We start from the raw sequence: 21,599 nt of genomic DNA, 5'->3' as shown, positions 1-21,599 counted from the left end.
GGAGAGGGTAGGAAACGATAGATGTAGGAGTTATATCAACTGAGAAACAGTTGAGAGTTTGTGGGTAGTATTAGAACTACCTTTGCTATTTTATTTTGTATATGCAGAAAAAAAAAAATCAAAACTCCAATCTAAACGTAACCACCCTCTACACATAATAAATCAATAAATACAAAACCAGCTTTATTTTCTAGTGTTAGACAAAAAAAAGGTAGAAAAACTGGGGGAAACAATACAAAGGGATAAAAAGCCAACTTTAACTTTCTGTTTTAAATAATCACTCTGGCTGTACAGTTTTCAGGCATAAGCATGTCTTACTGCTTCTATGTCCTAAATACCTACCACTCTGAGCAATATACAAATTATGAAATGTCTCAGAATGTTAACACAAGATGAAAAAGCATTTAAGTTACCGTATCTTCCAAATATCAGAAAAAAAATCTACTGTTGCATGTTGAGAGCTCTCAGTGGGGAGAGCAGAAGATACAGGAACTAATCCGTGGAGAGACTTACCAGCATCTCATGGCTTTTAAAATATTTTTACTGATTTAATAATTTTTCTGCCATTTTCTCTAAAAATTGTGAACCACGAGGCATGGTGGTAAACACATCGCGGCAAGTTACCGCAGCAGCACAGTACCTATATTGTAGTATCTGCCCATTTGCATAGGCGTAACTTTCCCTGTGTTAAATTTGTAATAGTAACTATGTGATATCTGCTGCAGGACAAGCTCATACCTGAAAAGTTAATAATAAGAAAATAATTAAGAAAATAACAAGTCTCTGTAGGTCTACTCTCTGAGTCCCTTTTTATATTTCTGTTTTCAAATCATATTTCTGGATAGAAATATAGGTCCACATAAGCATTTTATTGTCATATGCTATTTTTTGTCTTAGGTTTTGACAACACGTTAATTATGTATGAACATATAATCTCTAGGTGAGCTTTACGTCTCTTTGTATCATTTAAACGTTATCTGCTTCAAAATGTTCAGTTGGAATGGAGTCGTACGATGCCTGTCCCCTTGTATTCGGTATTGGAACTGATATTGAAGTGAAGGGAGCTGCAAGGCTTTAAGTCCTGAAGATTGATACTTTCCTTTGAGATTCAGGACATCTACATTTTAGAAGAGAGTGCAGACAAACAAGTTTCCAGAACACTCCCATCTATCCTGTTCTTCTGAGATGAGGTATGATTACAGCATGTGTTAGGGAGTTGTAACTAGCTGCAAACAGCAAGCCAAGCAAGCACAGACTAGAGAAATTTCCTAAATAATTTCTCTCTGAGAGTCAAAAATATGCCTTCATGGATCTGGTGCAAGAGCTGTCTTGAGTTTCTAGGAAACAATTTCAACTTAACTTCTGAGTTACATTTGATTTTGTAGTGTGTACACAAGGCACCCATCTGTCTCTTAACCTGTTCATGTCTCAGCCTCGCACAAGACTTCAAAGTAGAAATCAGCCTCTGACTGTAACTCAGACAAAGACGTAGCTGCTGAGATTGCAGAGAAGGATGTCAAGGAGATAAAGTGAAAATTATTATTAAGTCCTGTGAAACCCATCCTCTTTTCTTCCTCTTGGTTCTATTAGTGAGGTCACACTAATGTACATGTGGTAACACATTCCCTTTCATAACAGGGCCTTATGGTACTCTGGTAAGCAATAAGAATACCTTTGCTATTAGTTGAAATGAAAAAGGAAGAAATTTTGAAAGAACAGATCTTTTGCCAAAGCACAAATATCAGAAATTGAAAAGTGAATACAGAAAAAAAGATACTGAAGTATAAATCTAATATCTGAATGTTTTCACATTTCAAATATGATCCATTAGATAAGTTCTCTATTAAAAAATGTTTACCTAAATGAAATTACATTCTGACAACTTCCTTTAACAGATCCTCACCAATATAATATTAATAGCTAATGTTGTAATAATTCTCTTTTAAAATAATATTACAGCATTCCATCTTGGTGAGATTTAAATTTATCCACAGGTGAACACTTGTGGTATTTACCTTTATGGCTAAAATGACCCACGCTTATTCAAAGCGTCTTTTATAGACATAATGTCGAGGAATAGATATACTTCTGCTATAAGCCAAATACCTTGTTATAGATTTTTACTGCTTTTATTTATTTCTACTTCTCAGCCTTCACTTACCACATCCAGGATACACAACTGTTCTGTGTTAGTACCTAAGACCAGAAAGTCTTCAGTATTTTCAATCCTTGGTAATATGAGACTAAGTTTATTATCAAAATCATGACAACAGAGAGGATGACCTTCACCAAACAACTATAAATCTAGAGTTGAAAGCTCCACCACCTTGGGCATCAACCCAAGATCCACTGCTAATTTGCAGGAGAAAAAGTATATACTACTTAAGCAGAAGCAGGAATTGATTAAAAGAAGTGTTGAATTTGATTGTTTCAAACTGGTGACTCTTTAAGATGCTAAGTGAACTCCTTTCACCTCTTCCTCTTCCAAAAATTATTAAGCAATCTTATAAGTATATTCCATTCACTTATATCAGATATTTTCCAAATAATTTTTCTTTTTTTTTCCAAAAAGTGATCAAGGCCTATAAAATTATTTTCCATTACTCAAACATATTTCCAACAGCAGGCTGGCATTTAAGATTTGAGTAGATTGCATTTTTTACATTAAAGGTGAATAAAGAAGCATTTCACATTGCTTAGGGGACAAGTAGTTTGAACTTCAGTGACCCTCAGATGAGGTCTTTTGATAAATTCATTAAAACTGGCAATCATCATTTGGTCATTTAGTATCATTATAAAATTTTTCAAACTGTGGCCCTGTTTAAAGCAGTTTCAATCAGTTTTAGCAAAGGCTAGCAAGTAGAACCCGATTCTAATATCATTTGTTATTTTTGATCAATCTCTCATTTTTAGGCAATTGAATTTGCCACCGTTCTTTTAATGAAGAAGAGAAAAATGGAAAATAAACAACAGGCTCCTTCTGAGAAGAGAGCATGTTTGTTGCAAATAGTATTCCAGTTATTCTGATGTAGAATGACCGTAATTATTTTAACTATAATTAAAGTTCCAAGCAATGAAAAAACAGGGATATAAAACATTTCAGTGTTGGTAAGAATAAAGCATGACATAGTCACTTTTGATCCCCATAGCCAGCATCGTAATCACTCTATTCAGAATGTAAAAATCATCTGGTTGCTCTTTCTAATAAACACTTCCAAATTAAGTGTAATGATATGGGGCAGGTGCTGACATTAACTTCCAAGCCTTTGCATTCTCAAAAAAACCCTTTATCTTATTTTTGACTGGGAGAAGATAGCATAAGAAACCAAATCTGATAACCAAAGCTCCACTTTGCTGTTTGTATGCAATAATGGAACTTGGAGAACAATGGGAAGAAAAGCAAAATGCCAAGATCTGGAGTTAGGAAATTGTGTACAAGAAACTAGTCTTAAATATGTATCATCTAAATATTCCACTCATACTGACTTCAAATGTATAATTTTAGGATGCTGTGAGCTGTGTCCATGTTTTTCAATTACTAGTTAAAATACAGTACACATCCCTCCCCTCCCCCCCCCCCCCAAAAAAAAAATTCTGATATTTCCAGCTTTTATTTCAAAGCAGAAGGGCTAGAGGGAAAATTTGGTAGTGTTAGCTGTGGTTACTCATGTTCAAATGTTTTTATACGTTCAATATTGCTTTTTTTCTTGTTGGCTGAATTCTTTGCCCCTCTAAATTGCTGGACATAGCAGTAAGATAGGAAGAGGTAGGGAAGGGAAAGAATATTCCACTTGCATGCTGTTGATGCAGGTGCACCCAGCTTCACCCACCATCTGTACTGCAATGTCTTAATAATCAGAGACTCTTAGCTCTTCTAGAGTAAGCACCTTATTCTATTATGTTATTCTTCTGGGAATACACTGCTCTGCTCTGTAAAAAAAATATTTCCAATCTCATTAGCTATCATCAATCACCTCCTTAGTTCAGGTGGGTAAATGTTTGCAATCATTGGAAAATCCTGCTAAATGAAGTCAACATAGAGTTCATTTAAAATTAAATAAAAAAAAAGCAGGTGTGAATATTTCAGGTACCTGAATAAGTTGATTACATTATAGAATGATAGGATGATCTTCCTACTGCCATAAAATCATTAGGCAGTCATGAGACTCAGTCAATACACCGATATATTAGAAAAGGTCTCACCAACACCCCATAGCGTCACCCAGCCCCACGCACAATCAAATAAGAACTCAGAAGGCGGCTATGATGTTAAAGGCATATCAGAGCAAGATGGAGAAAAGGTCTCGGAGGTTTTCATCCCTCCCAGAGAATATTCTTCCTACCTCCATCTCCATAATAAGCAAAATACAAATCAGTGACTTCAATTACAGCTGTGATCAGGAGTTGGGAAGACTATCTTGTACAAAAGGGTCTCAGGCTTTAAATCTCCTTTCAAATGTTACACTCAGGAAAACTGTCATACTGTATGAAATCAAAGTAGCACAGGAACCAAGAGCAAACAATTCTTTCTTTAAAAGTCCTTATATACTTACCATCCAAGCATTTTAAGTGGGGATTCTGTGAGCAAGTTTCCAAAGCTTAATGGTATTAAAAAATTTTGCAATGCATTTAGAAAATGAATGAAAAAAACCAATTACTGGAATACTACACAATTGTAAGAATAGGCCAATATTAGATTTAATAAGCTGATCTCATCTAAACACAACAATAAGAAGAAATTGAAGGTCACACATACAAGATGCCTGCATTTTGGAAAGTAATGCCTGAGAAAAAGGCTGAAAGGTTACAATGAGAAATAACTGAACATGAGTTCTATGTACAATGCAGTACCTACAAGCAGTAAGGCAGTCCATAGATTTCCAAGTCAGATTACAAAGCTGCTGTTGCAAACTTCATCTTAAAAACATTCGCAACCTGGGTAGATGAACCCCTAGCCTTGGATAAATGCATGGTGCTTTATTTTTGAGATCTCTTTTGCTTTATGCACACTGCCTGAAGTCATTTATACCTGGATTTAAATTTAACTTCAACATTAATATATCTTGTGCTATTTTGTCCTGTCTTGTCTAATGCAATCAACAGCATGGGTCTTTTATCATTGTCACTTCGTCTCCAGCATGCGGGGAATGCTCAGCAAACAGGCTTCTGGAAACTTGCTTATTGTATATCACCTCTGACTCTAGCTTCTTATAAAACAGAGAGACAATATAAATTTGCAGGGTTTTTTCTTTATGTATTTATAATCAAAAAATGTCAAAAATCACCATTGTATTCATACTGCAATTTCCATGCTTTCTGTGCTTTACAGATTGATGTAAGCTCAAAGAATGACTCTTAAGAGAGGTAACTCTGTAAAACACACAGTTCTGTTCATGCCGGATAATGATTCTATTCCTACATCAATCATCTGTAGAAAGTTTATACCAAAATGTTATGGCACATTGTCATCACTGTAGGATATTAGAATATACTCAGTTCTTTAAAGTTTAGACAAACTTAAATACACTAACAATGCGCATCACATTTCAAAGTCATCATTTAAACATTGTGAGTGAAACCCTGAACCCATTTAAAGTCAATAGCAAAACTCCCACTGACCTCAAGAGAAGTCAGATCCTGTCCTTTGTTGCTGCCTTTATTCATTTTTGCCAACCAAATGACAAATTATTAATAAATGCACAGGATATTACTTAGTCTAAGCAGAGCTGGTAAGAACTAGCAAAGAAGCTTTTCAAATACATTATACATGAATCAAGCTGTTATCTTTTGAACAATTTGTTCAATGAGTTGGCATTCAACCAGATAGAGAGACGGTCAAATACTGCAAAAGACTATTCTTGAATAATTTATTTAATGAATAACAGCTACTTTGGGAGGATAATGTATTCTGTGAGTAATATTCAACAGCTTACAGCCAGAAGTGTTTTATCCAACATTAATTACTGTTGTTTTGTTTTGGGGAAGCACAGAAGTATTGTAAGGTTTTGTTTGTTTTGTTTTGATCTTCCATCACTGCAGTTACCAGCACTTGTGCTATAGTACACAAATAACAACCACCTGACTTTTGTTAAATTTCGTTTCACATTGCTTCAGCATGTAGGATTTGTTAACTTTCATCTAAACAAATGAAGTGACATTTTAACATTCTGTGTATCACCAATTCAAGCAGTAAGTTACGTGAGATAAAAAAAAAAGAAAAAAGTAAAAGAAAAAAAAAATCAGGAAAAAAAAACCTTCCAGCCTCGAAGCAAGTTGAATATAGATAACATTGCCATATTCATGTTTCCTTCAACAGCTGTTTATTAAGTCCATATTATGATTTTCTAAAAATGTTGATTTTTTTAAAAAACTGTATTAAGGAATTTACATAAACAGCTGTTATGTTCAATTTCCTGTCCTAGGAGGATTCCTTTATTGACACAAAAGCATGGAAATAAGCCGTGTGTAGTTTTAAGCACTGTTCTTTCTCCCTTAGAGAAATTTTAAGCAAGTCTTCACATCTCTAAGTCAGAGTTATGCCATTGGCAGTTTCTTAACATTAATGGCATCCATGCCCTTGACATCTCTGCTCCACCAGACACAGGCAAGAATTTTGCCATTCTCATAACTAAGATGTACCACAAGCAATACATTCCAGCCTTCTTTCAGACCCTCACAGCTAGCCTTAACGCACTTAGCTTCTTACACAAAGACTTTAACCCATTATATCAATACTACGTACAAAACACAAACAGCTCATCAAAACCATGAGGAAACTGCAGGAGAACATGAAGAAAACCAAGAGGAGTACATTCAGATTTTTTTTTTTTAAAGTAGTTTTTGTTGTATAGCAGAAGGATAACCATGTGTGATGAGGTACTGGTGTCATTTCTGTCACATCTTATATATGCAATACTTTTCAGCCTGAGTGTATGTATTGTGTCTACTGGTCTCAGGCTGGAAACATAGCATGTGCCTGTCTGGATGTTCATGGATACATCTGCACTAGCTGCAAGGAATAGTACTTTTTAAATGAAAGATAACTCGTGATTTGGAAATCTGACTTTCCTCCGCAGTAGTAGAAAGTTTAGTCTACCTGAAGTCCCCCCAAGTGAGTGAGTCTGCATGGAAGACCAGAGTCAATCACACAGGTGCTGTCCCTGTCCTACCTGGGTGGGCAGTCGATTCCTCTTTCCAGGGGAGGGGGGAGTCCACCAGCTGCTGCCTTCCCTCACCAGGAAGTGTCCTCATCTAGCTGTTCTCTAAATTAACCGCAAAGTCACAGCTCATAGCTACTGCTTCCCTGCTGAGGCCAGAGATAATCTATCTTCACTCCGCTGCTGGTAGGCAAGTTGTCGTTTCAGCTGTGACGTTCAGCACCACCGGTCATCTAAGGCAAGAGCCTGCTCCCCTGGAAGGAAGGAGAGGAAGAAAACCATCAGCAAGTCGCTAGCTGAGACACTGTCTCACTTGCCCTGCCACTGCTCAGGTTAAATGAAGCTTGTGGCACAATGAATAGTCTTCTAGCTACAGAGCTAGAGTATCTATCATACGTAGATCTGGCAATGCTACTCTGCAGCTGAAATTCTTTTTCAGGGTAAAACTTGATGGGTTTTCTGGTAATGTTGATTCATCCTTCACCTGATTTTTAACAAACAATTTAGCTTATTGTAAGAAATTTGGGGAAAAATCAGATTTGTATTCCTAGCACAAATGCATAGATGTTCATTATGACATTATTCAATATCTATAAGCTTTAAAGCTTTTCAATAACCTAATTATAGCCTTCATTTATTATCTGAAATAACACAAATATTTTTGTTAGGTTAGAAAGTTCTTGCAAAATACAATTATACAGTTTTTAAGTAACATAGGTAATTTTTTCACTTTTAATACATTTTCAAATTGATTGGCTCAGAACCTTATATGCAAATGGAATCTAAAATTTGAAAATACAAAATATTATCTCAGAGGCTTTTTAGGAAAAGTTTTTTTAAATGAGTTCTTGGTAAATATGCACTATGGTGCAGCCTTCAACCACACCATTTTATTTTTACTTTTTTTTCTGACAGACTCCTATCTCTTTCAGTGCACTGATTAAATATAGACGGTACTAAGTAGTGTATGAAGTATTGCATTTTTAATGAAAATATAGTCTTGGATTTGTCATTTAGAAAAAATAAAGAATGACAAACTAAATGTTGTTATTTAAAACATCCCTTACAAGTTTTAACTTGCTCCTTTTTAGTCACTAGAGTTCCCTGCTCTTGTTTCCGAGACACACATTAAACTATGACTACCTGATTTTTATTATCATTAAAAGGAAAATAAAACAATAAATGTAGCATGCTTCCATGCTTCCTTAAAACTAAATGCCTCTTTTGAGAGATATTAGCAAAATTATGCTTAGAAAGGTTATTTCTGGTTACAGAACATTTCTTTTGATAACCCAGATCAAAATATATTAGCTACAACATGAATTCTGTTTTGGTGAATAAATCAACACAAGCTACACATGGCAGAATAAATATAGGAAAGTGATTCATTTTTGTATTTTCACAGATAACTTGTTTATGAACAAGCAAATCTAACTAATTAAAAAAAAGCAAAGACTTTGAAAGGGGAAAATATTGATAAATTGTCTAGAGACAGGTAAAATAATTAAAATCACATTAAATCCACTATTTCTGTTAGGTCTTTGAGTTATATGTGCATCTCCTCTTCAGGAATAGTTAGTCTAACTGATTACCATATTTGACAGGAAAAACTGTTACTATCTTGTTTTGCAAAAGAGTTTGAAATATATAACCTCTAAGCAATGTCTGTCAAATTTCCTTCCACCCCCAAGCCTGAAGCCTCAATAACGTCATCACGAAATGTAGAAGCAGTGATCTGCCCTATAGAAAGAACAGACAAAGGAATTTAAAAAGGTTTTCTTTTCTTGATGCTAAATCATTGCTTCTTGTTACCTGACTGTTGTTTGCTTCTGGAGAGGGATGAGAGAACAGTCTCAGATAAAATACAAGTGCTGGATTCAGGTTTTTGGTGAAGAAGATAGATTGGAAAAATATACCTGTACAGACAGCCAGAAATTCACCCTTTATATGCAGGGAACTTCAAATTTCTCTGTGGTTTAGCATGCCAGACAAGGTGTCTGCAGAAAGCCACCTGGAAGAAGAAAAAGTAAAATAACTATGCTTAACAGTTGTCCAGCAGGCTCTTTTCATTGACTGCAATTGTGTTTTTTTTGTCAAGGTTTGAGTCAATGGTGGCAAAAGGTGCTTCAGGGTTCCCAAATGAAATTTGTCATCCTTGGGAGATACTGCCTATGTAGGCGTTGCGGAACTAGGTAACTAAGAATTAGACTCAATGAAACAGCACTGTTACTTAGCTGAATAGCAAGAAAAAAAAATATCTGGAAATGTGTGATTTTGATTTCTCCACCCCAGCTGCCTGAGTTGAAAGGCTGCTCACCAGGGGTGCATGGAGGCTCACTAGGGGTGCACTGGGAGCGGGAGATAGGGGGACAGAAATGGAGCACCAAAAGCCTGTAAAAAACAAAGGAAATATCATTATAAAACAGACAGAACAATGTGTGGGCTTCTCCCCCCTCTCTCTCTTTCTTACATAAGTGCTCCAATCAGAAGAAACCTTTTTAAAAAACTGAAGGACTTTAAACCAACACACCTTTTCAAATTTCTTGTTTTTTTTTTTTCCATAGATTAACTATTAGATGCCTAAAGATTTTTATTTATGGTTAGTTTATTTATTTATTCTGTTTCAGACAATTTTCATTTTATTTTGAATGTTTCATAACTCCAAACATCAGGAAAATTTTTGGACGTTACATGAAAATAAATCTGCTGATTATTTCACCCATTAACATCAATTAGTGACTGGTCTGATCTATGCAGGTATGAGAAAAGCGTAGAATTAAGAAATTCAAACCTTTCAACATTATATTTCAGAAGTTTTAAAGCTAGTTACTATAACCCAAAGTGCAGACTTTTCCAACTTGATTTTTGTTCTGCTAATTCAATGACAAATTCCTATTTTACTTTAATGGCACCCTAATTTCAGTCTTTATTACATGTTCAAAAATATTAACACAAACAGCTTCATCTTAGCAGTCAGCCTACCAGACATGTTTTGTTAATGATAAATTAAATTTTTTTAGCATGGAATCAGCTGTAGAATCATAAAATCATAAAATCGTCAAGGTTGGAAAAGACCCTTAAGATCATTGAGTCCAACGATAGAATAAATCATTTATTTATTGGGCTGCTACAGATAGCCGTTTTCAAGTTTTGCCATGAATATTGAAAAATAACACAAGTTTCTAAACAAAGACAGGGAGAGGGAGAAAGAAACCCAACACTCTATGGGCTGGATTAATATACCAATAATAACAATAATAAGTGAACATGCTCTCTATTATATGCAGAACTAATGATGTGCATTCAAGTTTATGAAAGTATCTTCAAGTGGTGCTTACAACTTTCTTTTATCAAAGATGCTGGTCAATACTTTATGGCTTCTCTGAGCTTATTTACTCTGATCAAAGTATGGAATATAAAAGATTAAACTCTTCTACTAATTACATGCCTGAAGGCACATTAACAATGCAAGTGTCAAAGCTCTGCTGAAAATTCATTTCGCATTTTTAATAAAAACTGATAGCAAGGTTTTGAATGCATCTAACTGGAAAAAAGTAATTTTTGTTTCAGTAGCTTCTTTATGAGAGTGTAGAAGCCCTGAAACCTCACAAACACAAGGTTATAGGTAATTTGTGCTCTGAAAATGGACTACTAGAAATCTTCCTGTGAAACAATTCATAGTGAATTTCTCCTTAATAACTTGATAGCACCAAAAATAACTCAGCACTAGAAATCAGCACTAAATTTTTGATCAAAAACATCAATTTCAAAACTTTCAAACAATCAGATATTCAAAATGTTACTCTTGGTTTTATGGAACAGAACTCAACCATTATCTATTTCAAAATTTGTAGATTTTTTTCATGCCTTAAATATCTCTCTCATTTTTCTACAATACTCTTTTGACTCCTCTCTTTTTTTCTCCTCCTGCAGTAGACAGTAATTTCCTTAACTGCATTATGTGAAAACATGAAATAAAAGCATTATATAGAGTTTCTGAAAACGCTTGTAGTGCAATAGGCTCCCGTGGAACTTGGACTTCTGAAGGTTAGAATATGGCAAAGATGTTTTGCCTTAGCTTTTACCTATCATGGTTACCTGTCAGTTTGTGCTGCGTTTTCAGGGAAGTGGGATCATCGGACCTTGCCATCAGTGAAATGAGAGCTTTGTGTCTTGAAGTCAGCTGTGCCAGGGATGCCAGCTCAATATTCTTTGTCAGTCAGCACAGAGTTGAGAAGCAGCCAAGGTGTAAGATGCCATACAGCCTGCAACATTGTTTGTTCGTCCAAGCGTAATACAGAAGGGGTCTATTGTGTGTCCATTAGTTGCCAGAAAACATCCTGAGAAATTAAGCAATGTTAGATAAGGTGTCACATAAATTCTAGTAAAAATTTCCAGTTAGTTCTCTCTGAACTACATTTGTAAATAATTGAATGACTGGAGTAAATTTTATTTTTTGAGCTAGAAGTACTGTCCCTTCGGATACATAGTAAGGCAATCCTCGAGTTTCCTAGGTTATGAAGATTTTAGCAAGTTTTTCTATCAGTATTTGTCATCTGGATGTGAAGGCATTACTCCGAGGTGACTTGGGATTATTTGCTTCTTTGACTTTAACATAACTTTATTCTAAACATACTAACGTTGATTTGAGAGGTAATTGTGTGACCTCTAAAGATGGCAATTTATGAGTGATCTATGAAAACCATGCAGAACAGTAATTTACAAAGAAGTTTTGGTTTGTTTGCTTATAACAGATGTCTAGGCAAGACCTTAGAATTGGTCTTATATCTCAAAGAAGAATAGGCAGCTTAATTAATTTGCTCTGTGAACACTCATGAAAGGGAAAAAAGCTAGCAATTATGGGCACTAATGTCAATTCTGTGATGATTTTCTGACCCATCTGCCTCTGTGATGAACCTCAACAACAGTTTAACTTGTATATGGAAGCAATAATTTCTAAAGGCTTATTATTTTATTCTGGGGGGAAAATAAAACTGTTTTCATTGGTCTCCTTCATCTTTACTTTTGAGAGAGAGTATAAGAGAAGGGAAAAACATAGTAAGAAAAACAGCGGACATTTTCTTATTTAAGAGTTATGTACTAAAAACTTCCCTCAAGGGAATCACCAGCTATACCAGTTTTGTTAAGCACTGTCACAGAGCCAAAGTGCACCTCAACATGTCTAATCAGCCTGCAGCCTAGGAAACTGAGAAAATCACTTTACAATTTCCTTCCACAAATCTCCTCAGATGTGACAAAGCAAAGGAGGCGGGGTGGGGGTGGTGAAGCCACAACAACGGAGCAGAAGCATTTCAGAAACACCAAGATTATGACTTTCTCTTTAAGTCATTACACACACACACTTTTTCTTCAGTTGGCTTAAGAAAATTTCTAAATAAATATCTTTCTCGTATTGTAGCAAAAAAAGACAATGTCAAGCCTGATAAAACTTTTGAAATATAAAATAATATTGTAGAAGGAACCATTTTATAGCTTGTATGAAAAACTTGCATGCAACTTCCCTTCCCATGCAACTCCCAGAGGATGAACAGATCTACAAATGTTAAGGGTCCAGTAACACAGTTAGTAGTTTCCCTTTTGACTACAAAAGAAAAAAAAAATATCTAAATGCTCCTATATAACTATAAAGCAGGATAATAAATACACCTGTCATGATGACCCAAGATGTTTCTGCGGCTGGTAGTTTGCCAGGAGCATATATCTAAATCACAGTTTCTGCTAAAAGTAATGACAAACAAAACTGTTACCCTGCAATAACAGTTCAGCTGTCTTGAGTTTTGCCAGAATGTTTGTCATCAACTTTTTCCTTTCCCTGTCAGGTCAAACTGTGCTACTAACATCTATCTTTCTACTTAGTTCAAATGCCTGATACCCAACCAACGCTAAGGTAAATGGCAAACGGATAGAAGTTGAGGTATTCAGGATCTAGAATGTATGCTTGTTTTTATCTGATTATGTGACTTTTCCACACTGAGGATGAGAATATTAAGGAAAGAATCCCTCTCTATCCAACAAAATGCAGTTGAGGTACTGCACCAGGCTTCTCACACCACTGATTGCATGTTTACTCAAGTAACTCAAGAGGGCAGTAAACAAGAGGTGATCAGATCATCTGTATTACAGTGTGGCATATATACTACAGCTGTTGACATAGGCAGCGTGGCATACAGTACCGTTGGTTGGCTAAGACTTGTCTCACATGAAAATTTACTAGAAAATTACTGGGAAAATCCTAACATTTTAGTGGCAAAATATTTGTAAAGATAATCTTCATGAAGAAAGACACTATTGAGACAAACCGCAGATAGAAAACCTCATGGCACCAGATGAAGTTGCTTTTGAAGACCTATAACTGATGATCACCAGTCAGAAAGAGTAACCACGTTCTCCTATGCAACTCCCCACCTTCACCTCCACCTTTTCCCAGGAAGGATACAGTCACAATAGCACATTCTGCTTGGGTTCCCATGCTGTCCGAGACTTGGATGATGTTCTGCAGCCTGTTTTCTCAATTAGTCTCAAAACATTCTTCTTCATACTCACCAAGTTTTAAATGCTTTACAATCCCTACACATTTCTGTAGGAGCTGCAGACTGCAATGATACATGACTTCAGTAAGAGACACTCTCGAGTTTGTAAGTCACATATTTCTAAATGCTGTTATAAATTCTGTATATTTTTACAGTAAACACAGTGCCAAGAAAGTCAACATATCTGATGATAACATACAAAACAGTTGCTTGATCAACTGATTAAGCAGCAGTTGATATTAGTGCTGCAATTACAACTGTATCCTAGAATATTATTATTGATTTATATAACAAAACATATTCCACGAAATACTCTAAACAGCATGCAATTTTATATATGATACAACAGATATGTGAAACAAACAGGAATAGAAAGTAGTATGTAAGTGAAGTTACAGCATTGTTTATTAAGACAATTGGATTTTAAATTTCACCCTGAGGAAACAGGTTTCTGATATATCAATACACATTTTGAACTATTCCCCTTATTAAATGATTATTTCACAGTGTATGGAAAAACAGGGTATTTGCATAAGGCAACTAAAGGAGGGGAAGTTAAAGTAAAATTCAGGAATTTGGAAAATCTCCAGTTATACAATATTTATACCAAAAATTTTGTCTCAGTGTGGGCTGAGATTTAAAATATTTTTAATTCAGATGCTAAAGTTCAGGGAGGATATAATTCACGAATTTCACTGAAAAGAGTTTTGTCAAATTTTACCCCTTTTACTTCTATGTTCTTGGCTTCTATAGAATGCAGGAAATACTAATTAAAAAATATATTCTCATATTAATAAATTTCAAGGAGACAAATTTAAATAATTTGGGGTAAGCCTTCAAGTCCCCAGTCTTCATTTCCATTCTAATTCTCAGTAGCGGGAAGTCTTAATGAACCTCACGAAGTCTCTTTTTTACAGTTGCTGAAAGCCCTTGTCTCTTTTTTGCAGAAGTATCATGCTTGGGATATAAAATATGCTAGCAATAACAACTCCATCAGGGTTTGTTTGGGATAATAATTTTGCAACTAAAATGATAAAATAAAGACAGCATCTTAGCTTTGATAACTCTCTGAGCATAAGTTCAATCTACACATTTCTCTGGCTACCAAAGCAAGTTTGGGGCAGAATATTATGACATGAACTTTGAATTACACTCTACACCTGTGTGAACTGCTGCGCTGATATTTCTGCCAATTTGCATACTGCTAATGTTTTAGTTTCAGAACAAAAAGAGGTTTTTATCATCAGTTATAACAATTATGTGCAGACTGCAAAAATAAAGATGACTATGATTGAATACATCAATTTACATTTCCTAATTCTCCTGGACTTCTTTTATTTAAAAGTTGCTTATATAATTGAAGCTTGTGTTTTTGGAATCGCTATACTGAAATTAACAAGGCAGCAGTTTGCAAAGATCCTGAAACAAACAAAAACGTTTTTCTGCACATATTAAAACTCAATGTGAGCAGTAGCAATAACACTCATACCTGCAAAAGATCTGTTCAATCATCTTGTCTATCTGGTCTGGGAATAACATCTCCATGCCTATTTCATACAGAACATTCCCTGGAGATTATATCTGCCCTGTATAATTCTAGACTAAATACTGAGTGTTATTTTGAACATGGGTCAATAGGCCAATGACTCAGCCCATTCAGCTGGCACTAGTTTATTAAGATACATCAGCTGGGAAGGTACACAAGAATTATCTGTATTTTAAACATCAATAGCAACACTACATTATTCAAATAATAGAAGAGTGCTTAAAACATGTCAGCTAAGTGGTTCGCTGCAGCCATAATATGCTCTGCAAGGGCACTAGATACACTTTCAAATTGTTTATTTTAATTCAATTCCCCAGAAGATTGGAGGTGTCTGAATTTAAAGATTGATCTTGTTCTGTTGCATATTTTCCCCTTTCCAATAAAAAGCAGTGGTGTAGAAACTGAAAACTCCTGGATGTCCAGGCTGTGACTGACTGCTGGCCATGCTCTCACCTTGTTAGAGATAGGATGACACAACACAAGCCAGATCAAGCTTCAAATCGCTTAAATCTGAGCATATTTAGAAAAAAAAAATTCAGTAAATTGGAGGTACTTCCTAGGGCTAAATAGAGCAGAAGATTTATTTTCTGGAATGTATATTGTGCGAGGAGCCCAGGTGGTGAGTGCAGAGGGCTGTTTCCACCACTCTCCATGCTGGGCAGGAGAGGGAAGGCGGCAGAGGAGTCAGCCCCTCTTCAACCATCTGTCGTTAAAGGATGCGCAGAAACCGCTTCATTTCCCTGCAACTATCTCATCATTTCACAAGGTTAAGGACAGAGGATGTGATCTCAAGCAGTAATTTATACAGCCCAAGAAAAAGACGCTTCTATATTGATTGCGATGAAGGGCATACCTGGTTTCCCCGTTAACTGCACGTCATGTTCTCTTGAAAGGGCGGGATGAGGTGGCCTGTCTGCCTTTTCCAAGCTGCTGTGCACCGAGCCCGGTGCACCCTCCAGTAGCAAGGGGAACTTGCCTCTTTTCTATGAGTAAATACTAGCAAGGACTGAAAATTTCAGCAGTGTTCATTATCAAGATTTGCCCATATGTGAAAAAAAGAATATTTGGTAAAACATCTGCTTCGTACCTTTTGAATGGTGTATTACCTCCCATCTGATTAAAGGTTTCTTAAAGCGTTTGATTACTACACAATAAACCATTCTGTGCTCTGCTTTTCAAGGTAGCTCTGGAACTAGGTTAGGAATAGTAGAAGATGTAAAAGGTGTTTTAGGAGCAACTGATTTTATCTTTGAAAATTTACTATTGCTTGCTGCTGTTAGGATAATACTAGTGAAAACATTGGAGACATTATTCTTTCTGGAAGCTATTGAAAAATAAGACTGTATATCTTCTTATAGTTAATTGTCTTCTCACATATCACATAACAGAGCAAAATCTGATACAGATAATTCAGAATTTGTTCTTTGTCTTCATAAAAAAAAAAAATTAAAATCAGTTCTCCTCCTCTACCAAAGGAACTGCAGAACTACCAGAAGAGATAGCTGTATGGAGGTATGTCACCACAGCAGTACAATCATTTGTTGAAAAGTCTTAGAACCTTCTTCAGCTATTGGAACTTACTTTTGCATGATTGACGCAGATTGCTTAGGTGCAAGCTGATGTTCCTTAGTGATTATGAAGATAAGGATGGCGAAAACAAACCTCAATTCCTGAGTACTGCTTTGCTTTTTTTTCCCTGATATACAATAGTCTACGGAAGTTATTTTAAAGAGATCGCCACAAAACAGAAATAAGGGGAAACGTTGTCGTGGGGAGTGGTAAATTACTTCTCAAATGTCTCGCATCACATACAAAAGAAAATAACCTTACTTTGTTTAAGTATCTTCAGGAAGAATGGTTGAGTTTCAATAAATCATAAACATTACTTAAAGACTGAAATTTCATCTAAAATTCTCCTCTACATATAACATTAATAAGGTAAATGATAACATTATATAATCAAGGGGCACTTAAGGAATCTGCGTAGCATTCCCCCATAACATGCCAGTACTCTGAATCTGAGCATTTTGAATTCATTATGACAGACGTTATGTCAGATCTTATAGTCCAAATAGAAATGGCATTTTCATTCAGTAAATGGATTTGGAGCTGTTTGTGCTTTTTTTTTTTCTTTTCATACAAGGCAAATATACAAATTAAGTTCATTTGGTAGAATACAGATAAAGTTTTATGAGTTATTTTAAAAAGTCATTAAGCTGAAAAATATTTTTTTCTACCGTAAATGAAAGCTTAGGATGTCTGACTTTGTATAAGTGTACAAGGCAGTGGCAATACATACTTCAGGAAAAACCCACATAAAAAGGGTGTTTTCCTTTAACATTCTTTAAATCATTGCCATTCATGAAAAAAGCATGAGTTTTGTTTTCTCTCTCCCGTAGTGACATGATCAGCCCACATTAAAAGGTTCATTTATGCTTTCCAAAATACTTACAACTATTATAATATATCACACTAAAATCTCAAATATTTCAGTAGCAATCATCTATTAGCATTCGTATCTCTAAAAGATACAAATCTATCCTGGTACTTTATTCATGCGTAATACAGCTAGCTCTGATCCTTAGTGATAGACTCTTAACAGAAAAAAACATCCTAGGATAATCTTGCCATTAGTAGGTCTTACTACATTGTTTCAACTTATTTCTTATAATGTTAACTTACAATCAAAACCATCCTTCTAATATTTCTGCTTTACAAACGCTATACGTGCAGAAGACATTAACAGTGTGATATATTTTCTAGTAACACTGCCATGCAATTACTACCTTCATAAACCATGTTTGATTAAAGTAAATGAGTGGCATGTTCTTGAAAACTGTTTTCACAGTTTTGATACAGTCAGTTTTGGAGGATAAGAAACTTCTCTTTTCTTTCCTTCACGTGTTGTACAAAACCAACATACCAAACTGACAGGTTTGGGAACAGGCTTCTTCCCTGTCTTGAATGGTCCCATAGGTATTCCCTGCCTTGAAAACCTTGAGAAAGATCTTTGATAGCAACCTTTTGACAGACTGTTTTAAAGTATGCTGTACTGCTTTAAAAAAAAAAAAAAATCCATAAAGTTCAATAAAATTCTTTAGCTTGTTTCACAAGAGGTTATGGCATTGCTCTGTGTCACTGCTACAAGAGCTTTTCATTCAGCGTGCAAATCCAGTGACATTTTTCACCAAGAAAGGAGTCAGACCACAGGGGTTTCTGTAAGGAAAGTCTCAAGCATCTAAGTGCAGTATTCACCTTCACGGTCTCCAGAGAGTTGAAGGAAACCATCCCTTTCAAGAGACAGCAACAAGCTCTGCTTGGTTTCTTGGAAGGATGGTTGCAGGTACCCTGCGCTTGAGGTGGTAACTCTGGACGGGGGATCCTGCGCAGCCCAGGTGAGACAGACCCACAGAGGCTGCTGCTACTTAGTCCTTCTGGTCCCCCCCAGTACTCCCTTTTGCTGTTCGCTATCTCCATGCAGCAAACCCCTTTCGAACATGAGGACTTTCTGAATAATTTTTCTGTGGAGCTTTTGGATAGTCACGGGAGAGCCAAAATACACACTTGGCTTACCCTTTTTTTGTTGTTGTTCTCATTGGATCCAAATTAAAGACTACAAAAGCATGAGACAAACTCTGTTCTATAGTAAAACTAGCGTCCACCCTAATAATGGTCAGACTATTTAATGTTTTGAATTATGAGAGTATTTGTGCATGCATAAAGCTCACACCAAGCAATACCCTTGAAACCTGCAATCTTTGCTCATTCACACTTGGCTCATTACAGTTCTTTGGTTCTGTGCAGCAGGATCATAACATGACATTTTAACATGCACAGAGTCTGCTTCGAGCATTTTAATTGGTTTAAAACTGTTGGTAGCATCTTTTACTGTATTAATTTATTGCTTCAGCGTTAGTCAACTGAAACCTTTGCCAGATGGCAATACAGCCCCTGAATACTGACGAGGAGAAAGAAAATATTTATATGATGCAAATGTTTGCTCATTCATTAAGTATTCATGAATTGTTTTTTAGGGTTTGTTTTTGTTGGCGCTTTTTTTTTTTCTTTCAGCTGCAATGCAAAAAGAGTCTAAAGGTTCAGATTTACATCTCATGGTAGAATAATTATTAATAAACCAGCTCCTGCCTCAAAAATTGGAAAAAAAAATAGTTTGAAAATTTAGCACAACATTTTTCCCACCTTCGTTGAATTCCAAGAGAAGAGAAGAAGTAATCTGAAACTTCCAGCAGTTTTTATTGTGTAGCTCTCCTCCCTTCCCTCCCCCAATGGCAAAGGAGCAACATGGAAGAATAGAGATGACCTCCTCGCTTCACTTCTAAGTACAAGCTTCTCTGCAGAGCTCTCTAATACTACTCCCAAATGAACCACAGGGCATTAAAAAATGATGCTAAAGTGCATTATCTCATGAAATTTGCTCCCTCCAGTACTGACAGGGCTTTGGGGAAGTCACCTGCAGCCAGACCTATTTCTAATCGCAACCCCATCTGTAGTGTTCAGAAATCACTTGAGCCAATGGCCAAAACCCAGCATTTCCACAATGCGCTCTGTTTCTGATAAAGTTCGCAAGTGAATTAAAGACACAAACAGAAAAAGAATTGGGGATATGCAATGAACTACATTGATTACAGTTGAAAGTACCTTTGTTGGTCCAGCGATTCCACGCACACGGGTAAATGTTTCCCTTGTTTTCCCTGCCTTGACCATTAATTTCCTGTCTTACTAAAAAATCTGTTCCATACTGTGTAGTTTTTTTCTGTCTTGAAAAAACAGTCTGAATTCAAATTTCCTTTTGGCTCTGAACATATGAAATCTGTGGCTTTGTGCTGAGGTTTTGCGCTGAGGCTATTTGCTAATCACAGCATGTCAGATCTACAAGACTTGGCAAAATGTGCCTTTAGTTTTCTGATCCTCAGTCTTGACTAAGTTTCCTCCAGAAAGTTCAGCTCTATGAACTAAACTAATAACCTCCTGGCTATTAAGTTCCCATCCTCTGCAGAACATGGCCTTTGGGTTCCAGCCTTTCATTAGATTAAGAGTGGGACTGCACAGATCTATAAAGCTTGCTTGTCTTGCCTGTCACTAATCTCTTTGCACAATACACATTGCTTTATATAGCTCTCAGTTGACTGTTCTTGCCTGGACATTTCAAGCACATGGTTATTTCATTATGTCAGTTCTTAAATCTGTTGGTATTTCTACTCAAGGAATTTTTAAACAAACTAAATAGAAATTAAAATAAATTAATTAAATATTAATTAAATTTGAGCAATAAATTGAATACATATATTTTACATAGTTCTCACAGTGTAATAGTGTAACCTCCCACATCACTGGTTCTGGCCATCCTCGGAGCATGCACTGTTTTTCTGCCTGCAGCACGCGATCCTCTTCAGTGCCTTGCTGGATTGCCTGGAGCCTCCCAGATGCGAAGGTAATGTAGCATGTTGATAGACTTTGTCTCTTGTTCCACAGTGCCATCTGCGCTGTGCTCAGGAAGGTGTGCCCTGTTCAGCGCGTCTGCCGCCAGTAGTGACTTTGCTGGCAGAGCTTTATTTTCACATCATGGGCTGGAGTCTAAATAAAGTGCACTGTGATCATGAGGGTGCACTCAGCAGTGGCTTCTCCATGATACTAATACCTTGGATCCAGACTCTAACATTCAACTTGTGCCCAAAGATGAACTGATGCAACTGTTCTGTTCCAAAAAACCACAGCTAACAGCTCCTTTTCTCTGAGTACATCCCACTTCTGCAGCTGCTGGTGCTCTACTGGAAAATGCTGTGATGTCCTGGGTTTTGCTGCAGTGTTGCTCGTAGGGCTCCTGTGCTCTCTTGCTGTGGCCTTAGTGTTTATGAAGCACTGAAATTCTATAAAACAGATAAGTCTTATTTATGCTTTTGTTTTAATTGCTTATTTATGAGTCTCTGACCAAACCAATCCTGCAAACTCATGTGTTTTTCATAAGAATCTAGGGAGACAGCTGACAGTCTTTCTACACTGCTCACTTTCTTTTGAATTACTTGCTCTAGCAGTATCCTTGAAGGCTGTCAGGGTTCAAAACAAAATCAGAGATGAGAAGTAGATGTCTGTCTGGTTTTAGCAGGTCCAATAAAACTCATAATTTGCTGGATTATGTCTTGGTATAGAAAACAAAATTGGCATCACCAACAACGCTCATGACACCTATTATCTGGTACCTCAGCAAGTATCTAGGGTGGATACATTTCTGCTTCACCACACATTGTTGCTTCTCTACGTCTTGCTTTTTTGTTTTCCTTTTTTGAGTTTGCATTGCAAATCATTACATTCGTTTTCATTAAAGAG

The sequence above is a fragment of the Nipponia nippon genome, unplaced genomic scaffold, assembly GCF_047370975.1.
Source record: "Nipponia nippon isolate SJK-2023a ecotype South Korea unplaced genomic scaffold, ASM4737097v1 scaffold_6, whole genome shotgun sequence".
In the NCBI taxonomy this organism is placed as follows: domain Eukaryota; kingdom Metazoa; phylum Chordata; class Aves; order Pelecaniformes; family Threskiornithidae; genus Nipponia; species Nipponia nippon.
Note: the sequence above shows the minus strand (reverse complement) of the source record.